At 35.8% G+C, this 18,880-nt stretch overlaps 1 protein-coding gene across 5 annotated transcripts in view; it reads left to right on the top strand.

The window, feature by feature from the left end:
• Positions 1-18,880, top strand: part of eys (eyes shut homolog) — a 522,196-nt gene that overhangs the window by 71,649 nt on the left and 431,667 nt on the right. Inside the window, exon 1 of one of the 5 annotated variants that reach the window (XM_009307513.5) lies at positions 14,247-14,523. The exons of 3 other annotated variants lie outside the window; for them this stretch is intronic. The gene's annotated coding sequence lies outside the window, so the exon portion shown is untranslated. Of the gene's footprint in view, positions 1-14,246; positions 14,524-18,880 lie in introns of those variants that run through there. One more of the 5 variants, XM_009307514.5, reaches the window with a different exon arrangement.

Raw genomic sequence — 18,880 nt, 5'->3', positions numbered from 1 at the left:
AATTCAAATAACCACTTGTTACATCTGAGGTATGCAGAAGAGCATCTCTGAACGCACAACACGTCAAACTTTAAGACTGGTTTATTGAACATGACAATGAGTTTTGCGGTAATCAAATGGCCTCCACAATCACCAGATCTCAATTCAATAGAGCACCTTTGGGTAGTAATAGAACGGGAGATTCGCATCATGGATGTGCAGCTGACAAATCTGCTGCAACTGCGTGATGCCATCAGGTCAATATGGACCAAAATTTCTGAGGAATATTTCCATTACCTTGCTGAATCTATGCCATGAAGGATTAAGGCAGTTCTGAAGGCAAAAGGGGGTCCACCCTGGCACTAGTGAAGTGTACCTAATAAAGTGGCCGGTTAGTGTATATCAGAGAAAACTAAATATTTCAATGTCAGATTTTTTCCAATACCGTGCAATCCTAGTCAATATGTTTAAACAATGGACGTCAGGACAGAAGAATCAATAGTTTTTATATTGTATACTTGTCCATATAGTGGACGACAAGTGATGCTGCATCTGGGAAGCTTCACAGCATTGACTCGAAGACTTTTTTTCAGCAGAGATTGTACCAGCTTTAAAAAAGAGAGAGTGAGAGCAAGAGAGAGATTATGTTTTTTTCATTGCTAGCTAGAATTATTCATTGGAGGAAAGGTTTGTGGATGATATTTTTTTCCCCTTCAGTAGCCATTAGTTTAGCATCCTGTCTCAGCTGGCAGTTAGCTTTCTCTATGACATCAAGCACATTGGCAAGCAATGACTGGTCGGGGAAAATTGTGCAGTTGGACATGTTTCTTGCTCACAACATTAAAATAATTTAGGAGTCAAAATTACATAAGTTAAATTTCAAATGACGCAATATACATTATGCACATTATGCATTTATACTCTCAACTGTGTAGTGTATGAGTTTAGTGTTGTCCCAAATGGAACACTAAAGTTTTTTTTTTGTTTTTTTTTTATCAGAAATTCAAGCAGCTTTTTAACATTTAACAGTTACAAAATTTGTGAAATAAATGACCTAATAGTTCCTGTCATGAGTACAACCACATCCTCCTTCTAGAGGCAGCATAATCAAATCTGTATTGATGAATTTTGCTTGCATGAATGCACTATTTGCACTGTTTATACCACAAAATAGTGTAGAATAGTACATATGTATGCAATTTGGTATGCACCTACAGTATGATTTCACAGCCACTATCGTATTAGCCAAAAATATTTATTACGAACCTGACATTAAATGAATGGTCGCCCAAAAATGAAAATTCTGTCAATAATTCACCCTTGTGTCGTCCCAAATTCCTGAGACCTTTTTTAATCACACAAATTAAGATATTTAAGATGAAATCCAAGAGATCCTTTATTGTTTATTCACTGTTGTTGTCATTACAAAAGATATAGTTACAGTCACTAGCGATCTAGCTACTGCAGATTGCTGGAGAACTACAACTTTGCCACCAAATGGACTACAGTTCACAGCATGCACCACACACACACACCAGTTCTTAATCTCGTCTGATTGCAAACAATCACAGCTAAAGCTGCTCAAGGACTCATGAAACAGACTATTTATACAATACATTTGCTCTTACTCATTGCTGAGTGTTGGTTGTTTGTTTGTTGTGTAAGTTAAAACGAACCTGTACATTTACCTAGCATTTTCATTTTCTTGTCTAGCCATGTTCTTTGATTCTTATGTTTTATATTGTCTACTCCTAACCTTGTTAATAAATCTGCATTTGGATTGGCTCCTCTGTGAGAGCCTCTTTCAGTTTCAGATTTTAACTTAATATAACTTGACATTATTTAAAATACCAAGTTTGGGCATCAAAACTTAAACAGGTGTGTTTAACTTACTCATTAGGCAGCCGAAAAAATCAATACTTTAAGTTTTCTGAACTTAACATTTCAATTTTGTTTAACGATTCACCATGTCTCTGTTTAAAATGATTGGTTGCGCTTGAAATTCTGCCCTGACAACCATGCTTATTGGTTGATATATATTACATGACACAAGGTGATGCTGAATTGCTTGTGATGCTGAATTTTGCTCAAGCGCAGCAGGAAAGAGGAACTACCTGAAGCCATCTGACGAAAGAGAAAAGTTAAATTAGTAAGTAGATATTTAAAATGCTTATTTACATTTTTCTTTCCTAGAGATTGGTTGCAGCTGGAAGGGCATCCGCTGCCTAAAACATGTGCTGGAAAAGTTGGCAGTTCATTCCGCTGTGGCGACCCCGGATTAATAAAAAGAACTAAGCCGAAAAGAAAATTATTGAATGAATTAATACGTCATATTTGATATACACACAGGGGCGACACGGTGGCGCAGTGATTAGCATTGCCAAACTGTGCAGGAGGGTCGCTGGTTCGAGTCCCGGCTGGGTCAGTTTGCATTTCTGTGTGGTGTTTGCATGTTCTCCTCATGTTGGTGTGCATTTTCTCCAGGTACTCCAGTTTCCCCCACAAGTCCAAAGACATGCGCTATTGGTAAATTGGGTTAGCTAAATTGTCTGTGGTGTATGTCCTAGTCCTCCAGGTTGGGGATTGAGTGTTGGGCTAAAGACCCAACATGATGTTACGAAACATCAACATATTTAGGTGCGGCTAAATATCAACTTCGATTTAAACTGCCCTGGCATTAAGTATGCAAAATTTAGTCTATTAGCCATTTTAAGTTATCTGTTCTTAAATGTTTACGTACAGATAGCTTATATGTTTAGGTTAATTTAACGAAGAGACAACATTTGGTCAACCCAATTAATTGAGATGTCGATTTCCCATTACACAAAGAACTGAGGGAATCACTTTCCTCAAATCATTCAAGTAGTCTCAACTTGTTAGGGTTAAAAGTGTAGACAGCAATGGTGCCAACTTGTTTAAAGTCCAAAAAGGTGTAAAAAAAAAAAACTATAGGCAAAGCACTCCATGTGTCTTTTTATAGGTTGGAATATTATGAAGCTATTAGAATACTTTTGTGCACCCGACACATAATACAAAAAACAACATTTTTATTCAACAGAGTAATCTATAAACCGCAAATTTGCAGGTCATAGTACTTGCACACACAAACACAATGTATTCTAAGGATAAATAAAAGTATTGCAAAGCATTATATAAGCTCTTTAAACATATTATTTTTAATATAATTATTATTTAGGCATAGGTTTTAGTCAAGAACCTAAATATAACCTTAACACACTGTGCCAAAATAGAGATGCAGCATTTAATCACTCTAGTACTTGCTGTAAAATGTAGAGCCAGACTTTTTTAACAACATCTGACCTACTATTACCTTACTGATAAATGTGTTAAGGTTAGTAGCATTGCTACCTCTAGCTAGTTACTCCCAAACACTGTTAAGGGTATACCAATATCCCTGTAGGCCTGACATTTAGCATGTGTTTCTATTCAAGTGAAGCCACCCTTCCTGGACTCGGATATGATGAAAAAGGTGGTAAGAGGCGTTTTAAGGTCCAAATGATGATGCTAGTTTGAGGAGTCACATGGATAAATGTTTACTTTACGCTGCTATACATTCTCATAAAGACACTTGAAGGTCAATATTTCTCTCTCTAATGAAGATTCCCCATGCCGCGGGGATTAGAAATATGGGTAACGTTCAAAGCAAAAGGGCAACTCGTTAATCTAGCCTAAAAACCAAAGGAAAACCCATAGTGCTAAAGCTGAGCATTGCCAAGTGCCCTAGAAATAAAGTTATTAATTTTTTTTTTACATGCTCCATAGCACGAACCCCTCCCGCTATGCCGGTTAAAGGAGTGTTTGCAGTCAGAAATGTTGTTTATCCCAGTGCTCCAATAAACAAACAAATGTGAACACAAGCGCAAATAACATGATCAAATAGAATACGTAATGTCAATTTGGTCAAAAGCAAATATTTACACTATAAACCCAGAGCTGGCGTTTTGGAATCTCAGAGGAATCAAATGAGTTTCATTAAATTAATTGCCCAATCACTGGCTGAATAAATTTGACACAGTTTACGTGTCAATTTATCCACTTCATTCATCCATGCATGAATCTCAGATATATTTCAAGATGTTTAATTTCTCGTGGTGGGCCCGAATGTGCAGTAGAGCTTGTAATCACATCTAGAAACAAATTGATGCCTGTCGGCGGTGTTGGTCCAATGACTGACTTTCTGCAGCAGACCTGTGATCTTTTATTGTTTTTTTTTTTGTTTTTTTTCTTTTTCCTGGCTTCACATAGACTGGGTTTGAGCAGTATTTATTTTTTATTTTTAATAATCCATGGAAATGAGAATTCTAAATTTGTATTAAATAATAAATACTTTCAAAGTGTACTGAATTAAACTTCTCAACCACTGAGTAAGTACAGTAAGTCTTGTAGGTTTACTTAATGTAGGTTTACTTGTGTTTCTTTAAAAATGTAGATATGAAGTAACATAAATAAGAAGCAGAATATAAAATAATGCACGAGTATATATAGGTCATTATATTAGGTACACATGTTAAACTATTTATGCAAATATCTAACCAGCCAATCATATAGCAGGAACTACAAGGCAAGACAAGACAAGTTCAAACTGAAAATTATAATTCGAAAGAAACAACCAAGGCTCATTTTGAAAACGTATGGCAATATACATTTCTGGAGAACATCAAATACATGCCAGGAGGTACCTCAAATATCTCTTAAGTTCCAATTCGCACATGCTGTACTTGCATAAATCCCCCAAAAGCTTGCTATGAATGCTTTTTGAGATCTCAAATATCTCTCGAGTTCCAATTTTTCCATGCTGTACTTGCATAAATCCACCAGAGGCCGCTGTGTAGGCTTTTTGAGATCTCAATTATCTCTCTCAAGTGCCATTCGCGCATGCTGTTCTTGCGTAAATCCACCAGAGGCCACTGTGTATACTTTTTGAGATCTCAAATATCTTTCTTAAGTGCTATTCGCGCCTGCTGTTCTCTCGTAAATCCACCAGAGGCAGCCGTGTAGGCTTTTTGAGATCTCGAATATCTCTCTTGAGTGCCAATTGCGCCTGCTGTTCTCGCGTAAATCCACCAGAGGCCTCTGTCCACTGACCGACTGATTGACTAACTGACCGATCGACTGACCCACCCTCCCCCTTCCCTAAACCCAACCAATAATGTTTTCAAATGCACTGACTGACCGGCCCGCCCACTTCCCTAAACCCAACCGACAAAAGCAATTTAAAAAAAGAAAAGCCCTCGTCTGATTTTTACCACGTTTTTAGATTTCACCACGTTCTCACCCTGTTATATACTTGTTTATTTTAGTTTTTGGATTCTGTTTTTGTTTTACCAACTTTTCCGAAACCATTCTTCATCAAACTCGAACCCTATCATCATGGTCATCAGTATATGGCGAGCCACTGGACAAACTGGTAAAGGCGAAATGCAGCCATTTGTACCTCTGGCTACATAATTCGCAATCTACAGAATTGTATAAAGGGCTCCGAGCTTATGTTGGAAAGAGCTTATTCAATTAACAGTTCCACTTTATATCAGGTGGCCTTAACTAAAATGTATTTACACATTTGTTACAATGTATTTATCGTGTAAATACATGTTTTTACATTGTAAATACCATTGTAAATACCTGCATCTAATTAAATTTGTAATTACACTGTTGACCATTCCATGCACCTTAACCCACCCTTAAACCTACACATACCACCAAACCTAATCCTACCCGAAACCCACCTCAAGAGCACCAGAAGTCTTCTGCAATACATTATGAACACAGTAAGCACATTGTATTTATTTTTGATGCAAGTATATAGTAGTTAAGGCCACTTAATATAAAGTGGAACCCAATTAACTTTTAGCACTACATGGGTTTGGTATGCAAGTCATTCTTATTTCAGAAAATGTTAATTAACTTGCATGCACAGTTATCTAGGGCTGAAATTTTAGGTTCAATTTCCAACAACCAAACAATTGGTTGTGGTCGCAAAGCATTTTTGCCCACAGAACTACTGCTCTTTGATTTTATTTTTTTTCTAGACTTCCCATTCTAGAATTGAGTGGTTGGGCTAGACAATATATCATTTCATTGATATTGCAACGTGTGCATCCACAGTAGTCACATTGCAGGTTCTGCAATGTGGAATCTGGATTATAGTTGAACAGCTTCACAGCAATGTCTAACCATAATAGAGTGCAAGTTTATCATTTGCAAATGTCCTGTTACTATTTGAGTATTTTAAGTGAGTTTAAAGTATATGGGTGCAAAAAAAGTTATAACATTTGTAGCTTTAAGCTGAATGCATAACTTGGCTCTAGGGGTCCAACAACAAAAATATGGTCAAGGAGAAGAATCTTGGTATGATTCTGGAGTCAGATCTGCCAGTAGTCATGTCAAAGCAATAACTAAATCAGCACACTATCATCTTAATAATTGTAAGAGTGAGGACTTAAAGAAACGTCTTCATGCTTTTATCACCAGCAGGGTGAATTACTTGTATGACTCCTCACTGGATTTCCCAAAAAGACTGAATGAGAACTTTGTCTGACAGATCACACTATTATGTCTTTTTTTATTTGTTTGTTTCTTTAAAACGTGTTTTAAAACAATCTAATCTGTTTTTATTCATTTTCAATTCATTTTATCCTTTTTATTTTCTTGTTTCTTTTATTCTTGTTTACGTACAGCACTTGGAATTACAATTGTGTATGAAATGTGCTATATAAATGAACTTGCCTTGCCTTAATTGTTTATAGGATGGTCCATTCTCCGTCTCTCGGATGAGACGTTAAACCGATATCCCGACTCTCTATGATCATTATAAATCCCAGGATGTCTTTCAAAAAAAGAGTAGGGGTTTCACCCTGGCATCCTGGCCAAATCTGCTCACTGGCCTCTGTCCAGGTGATGCGGTGGTGCAGTAGGTAGTGCTGTTGCCTCACAGCGAGTAGGGCACTTGTTTGAGCCTTGGCTGGGTCAGTTAGCATTTCTGTGTGGAGTTTGAATGTTCTCCCCACGTTTGCGTGGGTTTCCTCCGTGTGCTCCAATTTCCATCACGATGCAAAGACATGTGGTATAGGTAAAGTGGGTAGACTAAATTGTCCTTAGTGTATGAGTGTGAATTAGTGTGTATGGATGATTCCCAGAGATGGGTTGCAGCTGGAAGGGCATCCGCTGCGTAAAACTGGATAAGTTGGCGGTTCAATCAGCTGTGGCGACCCTGGATTTATAAAGGGACTAAGCTGAAAAAAAAAAAATGAATGAATGGTCAATTTTATCTTTTGCTCTATTGTATTTATCTGTACTTGTATTTTCTTTACTATTTTTTATGCAGATACACTACAGAATCCTACAGAATCATCCTAATCCATGCAGATAAATTCTAATCAATTCCAAATGTAGTTATTCAAGCAATCTGGTGAAATATTCATGTTGCAATATACGGTGCATAGCAGAAAAACAAAATATCACAATGTAATATTAATATCGTGCAGCCCTATTAAACCCGTCTGTCATATTCCAGGTTATTTAAATCATATTTCTTCCCTATTCTGAATGAAAATAAATTAATTAATTAACACAGAATTAATTAAAAGATTGTAATGGATTAGTTTTTAAAAATCAGCTAGTGGGTAAATATTATAAAGAAATATTACTCGTACTTACAGTATCACTCGGTCAAACCTCCTATCTCATTTCTCTTCTTCTCTAAATATAATTTACAGAATATTGGCCTATGTTATAATTTAATTAATCTAAAATCCCTCAGTGGTAAAACACTACAAAAAAACAAGTAGATGCTGAAAGAAAGAAAAAAAAGAAAGAAAGAAAGAAAGAGAAAGAAAGAAAGAAAGAAAGAAAGAAGAAAGAAAGAAAGAAAGAAAGAAGAGAAGAAAGAAGAAAGAAAGAGAAAGAAAGAAAGAGAAAGAAAGAAAGAAAGAAAGAAAGAAAGAAAGAAAGAAAGAAAGAAAGAAAGAAAGAAAGAAAGAAAGAAAGAAAGATGTGTTCTGAACAGGTGCTCTCTATGCATGTGTTTCTTTAGTTTTTATTGACATTCAGGGACAGGTTGCTGCTGAGCTCACATGCAATCAAAACCTTTACCTCAGATCTGTGTGAAGCTTGATTATTTTCAGTAGTTAGTCCAATCACAGTAAACGCAATTATACAATGTAATTATGCAGTTAGGCCTATAATTGGTTGAACAGTCATGTGTGAACAGTGAGTACTTTCTGGGGCGCTTAGGGATCTCAATGTTCTCAGTAAGTGCAGTTGGTGATTTGCTGTTTCTCACAGGTTTGCTTACTACAGAAGTAGGTCCAGTTGCAAGTTGCAAGCTCCTGATGCAGAGTATTATCCATATTTTGCATTCATATATGAAAATCTTGTCTTATTTACACTTACTGAATGATGGTTGTTATGTTATGTAAGTTGGTGTTTTGTTAAAACCACTTTAGTTCAGCCATCTCAGTCACTTCTGAAACTCATGCGAGCACAGGCTGATAGGTCACCTAATCAGCTCCTACGTCATTAACTATGGCGCAGGAGATTGACTAGTGAGTTTGCTCTTCATCACCTTAAATGTTCCGCGTCATTTTACACTTTTAAGCTGCAGCACATTTTCTGAGACACTCCTCCACCCCAAGCTCCACCTGTGTCTAGATCTGCTAGGTGTTACATATATATTATGTTTGCAGCAGCAGCGTGTCATTCTCATATGGCATGTCTGTGCATATACACTATTGGCAGTAGCAGGTTTCTGTACTTGCTCTGCCATATTAATCAAAGCAGCAGCAGAAGCAGCCGTAGCATAGCAGATTTTAATCGTCAAGACCAAATATATCAACATTGCCATATATATTTATATATATATATATATATATATATATATATATATATATATATATATATATATATATATATATATATATATATATATATATATATTCATTACCAAAATGTTGAGAGTATTCATGACAGAACTGCATTTATTAAATGATTTGGAATTCTTTATTCTGATTATATTCTGTAACTTCAGGCAGGTTTTAACTACACCAATTAATTTATTTTAAAGATCAGACAACAATAGCACCAAAAGCCTGACAATAAATAATAAAGCAAAACAAAAGAATAAAGATAACAAGAAATTGTGGGTTATTTAAACCTAAACTGCATAAAATATGGATCAACCCAAACTTAAATTAAATCAAGTTTAATTTTGTTTGGGTTAAATTTTGTCCTATTAATTTAATTTAAAAAAATTATCCCAGCAGTTGAGTTGGTCCCTATTACACCCAGAATTGGGTTGAAATAACCCAGCATTTTTAGAGTGTATTTTCACATCATCTTTCAAAATCATATTCCACAATCTATAGAAATATATCTAAGATATACTTTTACATACGCACAAACACTTAAATTAAGATATTTTAGGTGAAATTTAAGAGCTTTCTCATCATCCATAGAAAGCAAGTTTCTCAAAGTCCAAAAAGGAACCAAACAGCATTCTCAAAAACAGACCATATGCCAGCAGTGGTTCAATCTGAATATTATTTAGCTTACATGAATGTTTTTGTGTCCTTATAAAATGTAAAATAACAACATTAAATTCAAATTTTAAATAAAGCACAGGCACATTTGAGATTATCAGTCAGCAGGCAACCCAAAGCAATGTGACATTGTTTTTGTGAATGTGCAATATACAGACACTGAGGAGAAGAAATTGTTGAATAAAGTCATAAGATTGTTATTTGTGCGCACAAAAGTAAGCTTGATAATAATCTGATTAAACCACTGGAGGCATATGTCTGTTTTTAGGATGTTTTATAGTATTTTCATGTACTCAAGAGATGAGAAAATGGAGGATGAGGGAGCTCTCAGATTTCACCTTCGTCTCAGGGGTTAAGATTAACACAGGCTCATTCTGAAAACGTAGCCCTATATATGTTCCTGGAGATCATGAATTATGCAGCCAGAAGTATGTATGGCAACATTTCGTGTTTAAAGCGAATGCTACGGGGCGAAAGGATGTTGTTTCTTTCGCTACTTGACATGCAGAGAGGAGCCGACCACAACAACGTGGTTCAATTTCGTTGAAGATTGGTTCCAGAAAGCTGGTAAGAGAAAGACAAAAGCCAAAAAAATAAAATAAAACAACCAATGCTTTTGAAAACACTATTGGTTGGAATTAGGGAAGGAGGGAGGGGTGGGTTGATCGATCAGTCAGTCAGATGACAGCGGCCTCTGGTGAATTTACACGAGAAGTGCAGTCACGAATGGGACTCGCAAGAGAAATTTGAGATCTGAAAAAGTGGAATGGTGGATTCTTGAAAAGCAAAAACTCAACAGATCGACATCTGTTGAGTTAATAACACAATTTTCTTATTTTGCGTGAGCAAACCCTTTAAAGGTTAAGAAAAAAAAACACAGTTAAGATGAAATGATATACAAAATTGCATTTTAAATGTAGTTTGTATGTTATCTCTTTAATTATGTGTATCAAGACCGTGCCGACTGAGTATCTGGTATTAGTTAGAGCCTGATCCATATTATAGAGGCTTTTTTATTAGTAGTAGTAGGACATGACCTTAGTTAATGAATTTTCATTTTATTGATGCAGTCATTGTTAGGCTTAAGGTAGCATGAAGGTGATTGCTCAAATGAGCAGAGAGACGGAGAGAGATGAAGGAGATTTTGAAATAGACTAGAATTAAGGCAAATCCCATTATATTCTGGACATGTCAGTCTTGATAAACTGAGTTTCACGAGAATATTAGAAGTGCAAATAGAATGAAATCTCACTGCAAGCAAAAGCAATAATCAAAGAGAGGCGCCTGCCATGCATTTTGATTGTTACAGCTACAGTACTTCATTTTTTTTTCTTCAACCTCGGGCAGTAATGAAATTCAGCAAGTGGAATGCATGCAGACAGACACTTGTAATGTTTTCTTCAATGTCAGGATTCATGAGAGAATTATCAAAAGTCAAAATTAATTTTGAGTTCGAATGATACAAGTCATTCCTAATGCATGAAAATATCAATACTGATTATCAGAGCTGATGGTAAAAACTAAAAGCTCCTCTCCTTAATTCAATGTAATGTCTGCAGTGCTCAGTATTATCACTATAAGCCCAGAGAACAACAATATATGATGATCATCACTCTTGACATAACAACAAATATGACCTTTGCAGCTACAGGAGGTCAGAAATTATAATCTTCCCTTATAATATGTATTATAGGAAGCTGACATTTATTGTGCTTAGCAAATAAGGCTATTATGATGCTATTTATCTGAACATGGTATGGTTCAGTGTGCTAGCCTTTTTTGTACCATGGCGCAAATTTATTCAGCATTGTAAATACAGTACTAAAATAAGCCGTGTAAAAGTGTATGCATTTAAGTATGTATTTTAAACACAGATATAAGACTAATTGATTCATACTGTACATAAGCATTTTCACACTTACAATTTCACATTTTTAAGAATTATTTACATTTAGTAATTATTTTTGTTGTATATTTAAATGTGCAAACTGGGGATGAATGGATGCACTGTAAAAAAAAAAGTGCAGTCAAAAAGTGCAAAATCAGTTAGTCATGACAGCAAATGTTTTTAGTTCATTGTTACATATTTAACTAAGTTAATCATGTTTAAACTTAATTTTATAAGTTAGGTAAGCTGTTTTAAGTCAGTTTAACATAATTGTTACGATTGAAGTTTATTTATTTTTTTATTATTGCGGATTGTACTCCTTTTTCTTTTGTCCCGCCTCCTTGCTGTTTTTCTGCTGTCTTATAGGCTCCCACGCCGGCATGATTCCCTGCTCTGATTGGCTGCTGGTCTACGAGGCCTGTATAAAAGGGAGCTTCCGGCAGGAATCGGAGAGCTCATTTCTGCTGCGTTCGGTGTTTGGAGTGGAGCTCCTGGGTTTCCCTCAGCCCCTCGGCCGACGACCAACAATAATCACCTTTGTATTGATGACCTTCCTATGCTTGAATAGTTTTTGAGAGTTTGAGCGTGTAGGGGTGACCTGGCTATTTATTTGATTACTTTTGACTTTGTTTATATTAGGGAGTCAGGTAAGATTCTTGTATGTTTCTTTAAATAGTAATAGGTAAGTTAGTGGATTTATTTTATAGATTCTTTTGTTTGTTATGTTGGCCTGTGGTCACCCTGACAAAATGCTCGTTTATATAAACCCTATTTTTCTATAATAAATATCTTCATATATACTCTCAATAGAGTGTGTGAGTTTGGTTGTCGACCGAAGGGAATCTTTTGCTTTACAGTAAGTTTTGTTTAGTTTAGGAAATCCACCACCCCAACACATTTGTTTGTTCTTCGTTTATTATGCCCTTTTTGTTTCCCCTAGACTTGGGGCGTAATAATAATATTAGCTTGATGGACTCATACGGTTAATTTGATTCAGCTTAAACATTTAAGGCAAACCAGGATTTTTTTTACTGTATGGATGGATGGATGGATGCATGAACCTTTTTGGTCTGATCTTCTGCAAAACATTTGGCAGTATAGAGAAAGGAAAAGAAATTTGAACTGAAATGCACAGTGTGCCAGGTCCAACAGCAGCACATTACAACAACTACTTACCGCAAAACAATATAAACAACACTAAAGAGAGCTAAGACCACTATTGATTTTAAATTAAACTTAAATAAAGTCATTTACATAGCCTCATAAATCCCTATTACTTGGTAACATTTACTGCCCAGTGAGAAAGACTAGTCAGATTTGATCAGAACTTGGAAAGTTTCTCTAATTAAGCTATAATAAGTAGCTGAAACAATATTCTATTAAAGCTTGCCTTGTCGATTTGCTTAGCTCACAAAAACATTTGCATTTCTAAACCACAAATTCAGTAAGACAACTATATGTTAGCATAATTCATATAAATTAAATAGAAAACATTTGCACATTTAAACCATTTGAAAATGTTCTGTTTGTCTGGATTTGCATCCCCTCTCCCCCACAGTGAAATACATTACTTTTCGGTGTAGTAAAATCTAATAAATTTATTGTAATTATTTTTTAATTGTAATATTAAGTTTCAAGGAAGACTAGAATTTTTTTAAGTAAATACTTAATATTTACACAATGAGTGGGAACTTTAACTCGTTTAACTTAATAATTGTAGCACAGGCATGCTGGGCAACAGGGTTGAGGATTGTTGGAATATTCAATCAATTCCATGCGTGTTCAAGAAAAAAGGTCAGGAGAGGTTTTTCTTCAATGTCAAAAATCTTAACAATTTATTGGATACAAATGAATAATTTTTCACAGAATTCTGTTATCCTCAATGCAATGCAAAAGTTACATTAAGGAGGTGCGCAACAACTTTCTTTTCCTGACTTGAACTTATATAGGCAGCTGATATTAAGTGGTGGAGTTTAGTGGAATTCGTCATTTGTCACTCATTGTTCAGTCCTCCATTGGCCGCACCCCAGACATAAGTCCTCTTTTTCTACAAATTCTCTGCACAACATAAAAAAAAAGCATAAAACTTTTTGTCCTCTGTTTTCAGTTTTAACACCTTTCTTTAGACAGGAAGTTACTGCAGAGCTGAATTTAATTTTGGACCAGCATTCATCTACTTCTGCAGAAATGCTAAATGCAAAAATGGATAAAAAAAAAAAAAGACCTAAACGACAGCATTTCTTTTTTTTTTTCATATGGAAGATTTGTCATCAGTTGAATAACATGAAGACAAAATTTTAATTTGGAGCTTTTCACGTAAAACTAAAAAGTGCATGGCGCTGTTTTAGATGTTTTTAGATTTATATTAATTATATTTATATATATATTTTAGTCATCACAATACCATTGTTTATCCTATTACCTAATAAATTCAGCAAAGAAATGATTTTTTTTTTTTCTTCCCTATTGCTGTTTACAAAACATCAGAGTTTACAGAAAACTATAAAGCTATCCATCTCACAACTTTTTTTTAAAGAAAAAAAGTATATCAGCTAAAAAAAAGTTTTGGTTTTCTATTTAACAACAAATGTTATTTGGTTGTTTTACATTTCTGCATTTGCAGCAGGCATTTGCATTAATCAGCAAAGGGGTTTTAAAGGTCTAGCATCCTCTCATGCACAGAACCACTGAAAGCACAGACGCATCCTCGGGAGCGTCACGTAACCATAGAAACAGACATAACTGGTGCTGCTGACGCTGCAAAACCTCCGCCCCCCTGGCAAACACCACAATAAACACTCCGGTTTGTTAGGACGTAATTTGCATAAAATGTTTGCATGGATTTATTAACCTCTTTATGTCGGGCATTGGTCTGCAAAATGAACTTAAGGAGCAAGCACTTGTCGTTCTGGGAGCAGACAATAATGAACAGATGGTCGCTTCAGTAGTCAGATTAAGCACGCAAAGCCGTGACGGGACTGTGACAGTCAGGGAAAGATGTTAAACGAGTTTCAGTGCTTTGAATTTACCTGGAGATCTGTATGAAAAAGCCGCAGGGACAAACTAAAATACTTCCGGTCTGAAGTGGAACTTGGTAAAGTAAGTTGTTGGCTTTTCTATATATGTTTATGTTAGAGATTTCGTTTGATAGCTGATATTTCACGATGTGGGCTGATAAAGTAAGTCATAAATTGGGAATACTTCTAAAAATAGCTATCTGGATCTCATTTTGCATCTTTACAGAGTGCAGAGTGGATTTATCAGTAGAGCACTCATGTCATATATTATATTTATAGAGCTGATGGACTGTCAGTGGAGGAGATAAAGTCCCTGAATTGGCCGAAAAGCTCATATTTCGAAATTAGGACCCTTTTATAAAACATTTAATATGTGGCTCAATATTTTTTTTGTGTGCAGAAAGTGGCTTTACTGCTATAATATCTTCTTTAAAACAAAGAATTGCATGGATTGGTGTCTTATATGCGTAGCCTTCGGACAGAGTGTGAAAGCACACAATAAATTCACAACTTTGAGTGCCTTAAGAAATGATTAACCATATATAAAAGCATTTGGATAATTGGATTGAATCAAAAATCAATACCGCGATCATACGAATAGCCATTAACAGCTACTTCATCATGTTCGTCTTGGCGCCTTTCTAACCTGCAATCTTTCTCACATTCTTAAGGTTCAGGTAATGTTTTATTTTTGCTGATTCGAGTATCTTGAGGATGTGGGCTGAGGCAATATTCAGCTGCGTGGCTAATGTGGAATGTGATTTTATACCGGCTGAAAATGTGATTATCAACGTTAAAGTTGGAGCATCAGGTGGTATGGGAGCTCTCGGTTATTGGCTTCTCTGTCGCTATCAAAATGCTGATAGCAATCTCTTTATGAACTGTCAGTCAAGGTTTTGCAAATGGGTTTTTGAATGAGCCCAGCATGTGGTCTTTTACGCAAAACATTTGAGATATTCTGCTATTATCCGAATAGAGGCCTGCATAAAATGCCTATGGTTTGTCTGGGAGAAGATAGAAGTCCCGCATAAATGCGCTTCCATACAGCACGTATATTACATTTAATGGACTTTTGTCGGAAACACTATTCATGTCTATGTCTAGTCAAAAGGTTACTACTCGGCTCTTGAGAGGGGCTTAAACTGCCAGTACTGCGAGGCTGTTCAAATAGCAGGTTAATCTTGATTTATCTTCAGGAGTTTTGCGGCATCGATTCTTTCTGACTTTCCAAGGCTCTTCTTTCTGGTTTGATCACTGGACACAAATAGGAGCGCTAAGGATTATTTAGAACTGAGAGCTGAACAGCAAATTTCTGATGTTAAGCTGTGGATTAAATCATTATTAAATCTGGGAGACCCCCAATACTGTACGTTTTGAGTATTCCTCCCCTTATTCAGTCAACTGGCTGTTTAGTAGAGCACTATATACAGTGTGTGAATTATAACAAAGATCAGTTTGCAAACCTGCATCAATAAATGGATGATTATTAAAGATCACTACTGTTTACTTTGACTTGTCTGGGCATAGCTGTCTATTTAAATATAGGTAGTATAGTTTAATTTGATTTAACTTTTACGTTATAAGTAGAAACAAATAACTTTTTTTACGCTTTACAGGAATAATTGTTTATTAGAACACTTTCAGTGCATATTGGTGTGCTTGATTTGGTTGTTTCAAATATTCTGACTGAATATTAGCTCTCATACCTGATGGGTACAATCATGAATTTTTATGAACTGGGTCAAATTTATATTTACATTAAAGCTGATTGTCTTCAGAAACATTTTTGTTGTGCTGGTTGAAAGTCTCTTCACATTGCAATTAGAGCTGCACAATTAATCGTAAAAAGATCGCAATCTCAATTCGACCCCTAGACCAGTGGTCCCCAACCATCGGGCCGCGCACCGGTACCGGTCCGTGGAACAACTGATACCGGGCCACATACGAAATCATTAATTATTGCTGTAGAAATATTCTCCCCGCGACTTGGTTTCTTCCACTCACCCCCGCCATCTCATGTGAAATGGACTATGCTAAAATCCACCACGGAGTGGGAAGAACTTAGTGGTTGTTGATTGTTTCAAGTTATAAAACAGGTATTATAGAGTCCAAATCAGCAGAGCATTTTAGGATTGTGCATATAACGTTATGTGTGCATGCATCGCTAAGTAAGTACCCGAAATCATTGCAATATGTATCTATATGGAGTTTCACATTATCATACTCATTTGGGCTGTAACATGCCAATGCATACATTTAATTAGGCCATACGGTTGTATTATTGTTAATATGTTCGTCAGTTGAAATGTTTGGCACAGATGTTATGTATTTGATGATTAAAACATAATCAGACAGCGATAGTGCAACTAGCGCATGCGTACTTGAAAATCATATTTTCAAGTTCAGGAGAGAAGCAATGGTGGCCATACAAGTCTTCACATTGTTTTACATGCGTTGTTCAGCAACGTGGACACCTTTAAATGGTGTTGAAAAAGTCACATGCTGTATTTATAAGATATAATTTAACCCAAAAATGTAATTTCTGTCTTCATGTAATGATGTATTTGCGACCGCAAAATCACACGTGACGTGAGCTGACCATCAGCTGTTGCCATACAAAGATCAGGCGCACGTGCGCCTCTTAATGAAGTCTATTTTAGTGAACAGAACCTGCATAGGCTGTGATTCGTGAATAACAGGTAGTAAAGTTATAAATAACATTCAGTTTGTGGCATAGAGTGATCGTTTGGGAGCCGCGCGGGAAGTGAACCGCTCTTAGCAGTGAAAATGAAACCAAAAGCGCACACAGTGTTGCCAGATGTAGCTGACTGATTTCAGCTCAAAAAATATACAAAACCCGCCGAAATGCAAAAATACCCTACCAATTTTCTGGATTCATGAAAATCGCGTCAGTGACAGATATTAAGCAAAAATGACAGATTGTAAGCATATGTCTCAAACACAATAATTCAACATCAGAATTATCATCAGCATTAATGACCAGGAGAAATCTAAAGTCTGTTCAAGTCCACCATTCCAAGTCTATACAAAATTTAGCATTTTAACCAACATTAAAGCTACACAAAGCCTATTGCTGTTTTACCACGTTTAAGACTAACAATGATAATAACCAACTCATATTAACCTTCATTTTATGTCTACAGAATTGTTAGAAAATTGTGATCTTTATTTTAGGCAAAAAAAGATTGCGATTCTCATTTTAGCCAGAATTGTGCAGCTCTAATTCCAATAGTATTGATTCAAGTAAATTATCTAAAAATGTACTTTTATATTCTGGGTAAGGGGTAAGACAAAAAAAAATTTCATCCAATTTAAATTTGTCAGCCGACAATACCCATAATTCAGATAAATAGTCCAAACTGTTTGTCAACAAATGTAGATTTGTACATCTGCGCACCCGATTCACCATTTCTGCATGCACACAAGAGAGAGAGAGAGAGAGAGAGAGAGTGACTGGTAAAAGCAAATGCTGAATCAAAACTTTAAAAATACTGAATCAATATTGGAGTTACTTTTGCACGTGGATGAAGGATGACACCATGTCTGAAGTATTTATTTTAAACAGGTAATGTTATGGTTTAAAACTATTTTAGTCAGGCAAAGATGATGTGGATTGTGGTGTTTTATGAATGGGATATATGTATGCACAGAAGTGTTGTTCAGCCACTGAAATCTTCCTGTGACAGATTGATGTGACCGTTTTCAATTCCATAAGGTACTTTTTACTGCATGGATAATGTAGATTTTTATTTAGTTGAACAACAAAACAGAAGTAAATATCAGTTTTCCGCCTAGCTGCTTTACTGCACAGCCAAATCCTCTGAGTAAAACGTACTCAGTCTAGAGAGTATTTGGTCCATCTTTAAATAAGGATAAACAGGTTGGTAATAAGTAAAGCTGCTGTTTTATGGAGATACTTATTGTTCGATTTGATCCTCTGCTGAGATTTTGAGAGATTTAGGCCCAGTTTTACAAACAAGGCTTGGATTAAGCCAGGACTAGGCCTTAGTTTAATTAAGCTATTTAAGCCACATTTACAAAAAATTGTTTTAGAAAAAACAAGTTATTTAGAGTTTAGACAGCTCAAACATACAAATCAATCTTGACTTGCCTGAAACCTTGTTTGTGAAACCAGGGGGTTTAATGTATTAAATTACAGCTAATTTCATCTAAGGCTGTGACTGAAGTCAGTTTTAGTTTTGTTTCTCTTCTGTGTTTCTGCTTATTAACAGGGGTGCATCATCAGTGCTTAATCATTACCTAATTAATCCTTTTATTGTCTCATTTAATTGAGTAACTTTAACTCAATTTTGAGAGGGACCAAATACCATCTAAACTGAGTAACTTTTACTCAGAGGATTTTTCTGTGTGAGCTGAAGTTGCTTTTATATTCACATTGAGTCATTTCTGAAAAATGA

The sequence above is a fragment of the Danio rerio genome, chromosome 13, assembly GCF_049306965.1.
Source record: "Danio rerio strain Tuebingen ecotype United States chromosome 13, GRCz12tu, whole genome shotgun sequence".
NCBI lineage: Eukaryota > Metazoa > Chordata > Actinopteri > Cypriniformes > Danionidae > Danio > Danio rerio.
The sequence above is the reverse complement of the archived record's forward strand: the minus strand, read 5'-3'. Positions and strand labels throughout refer to the sequence as shown.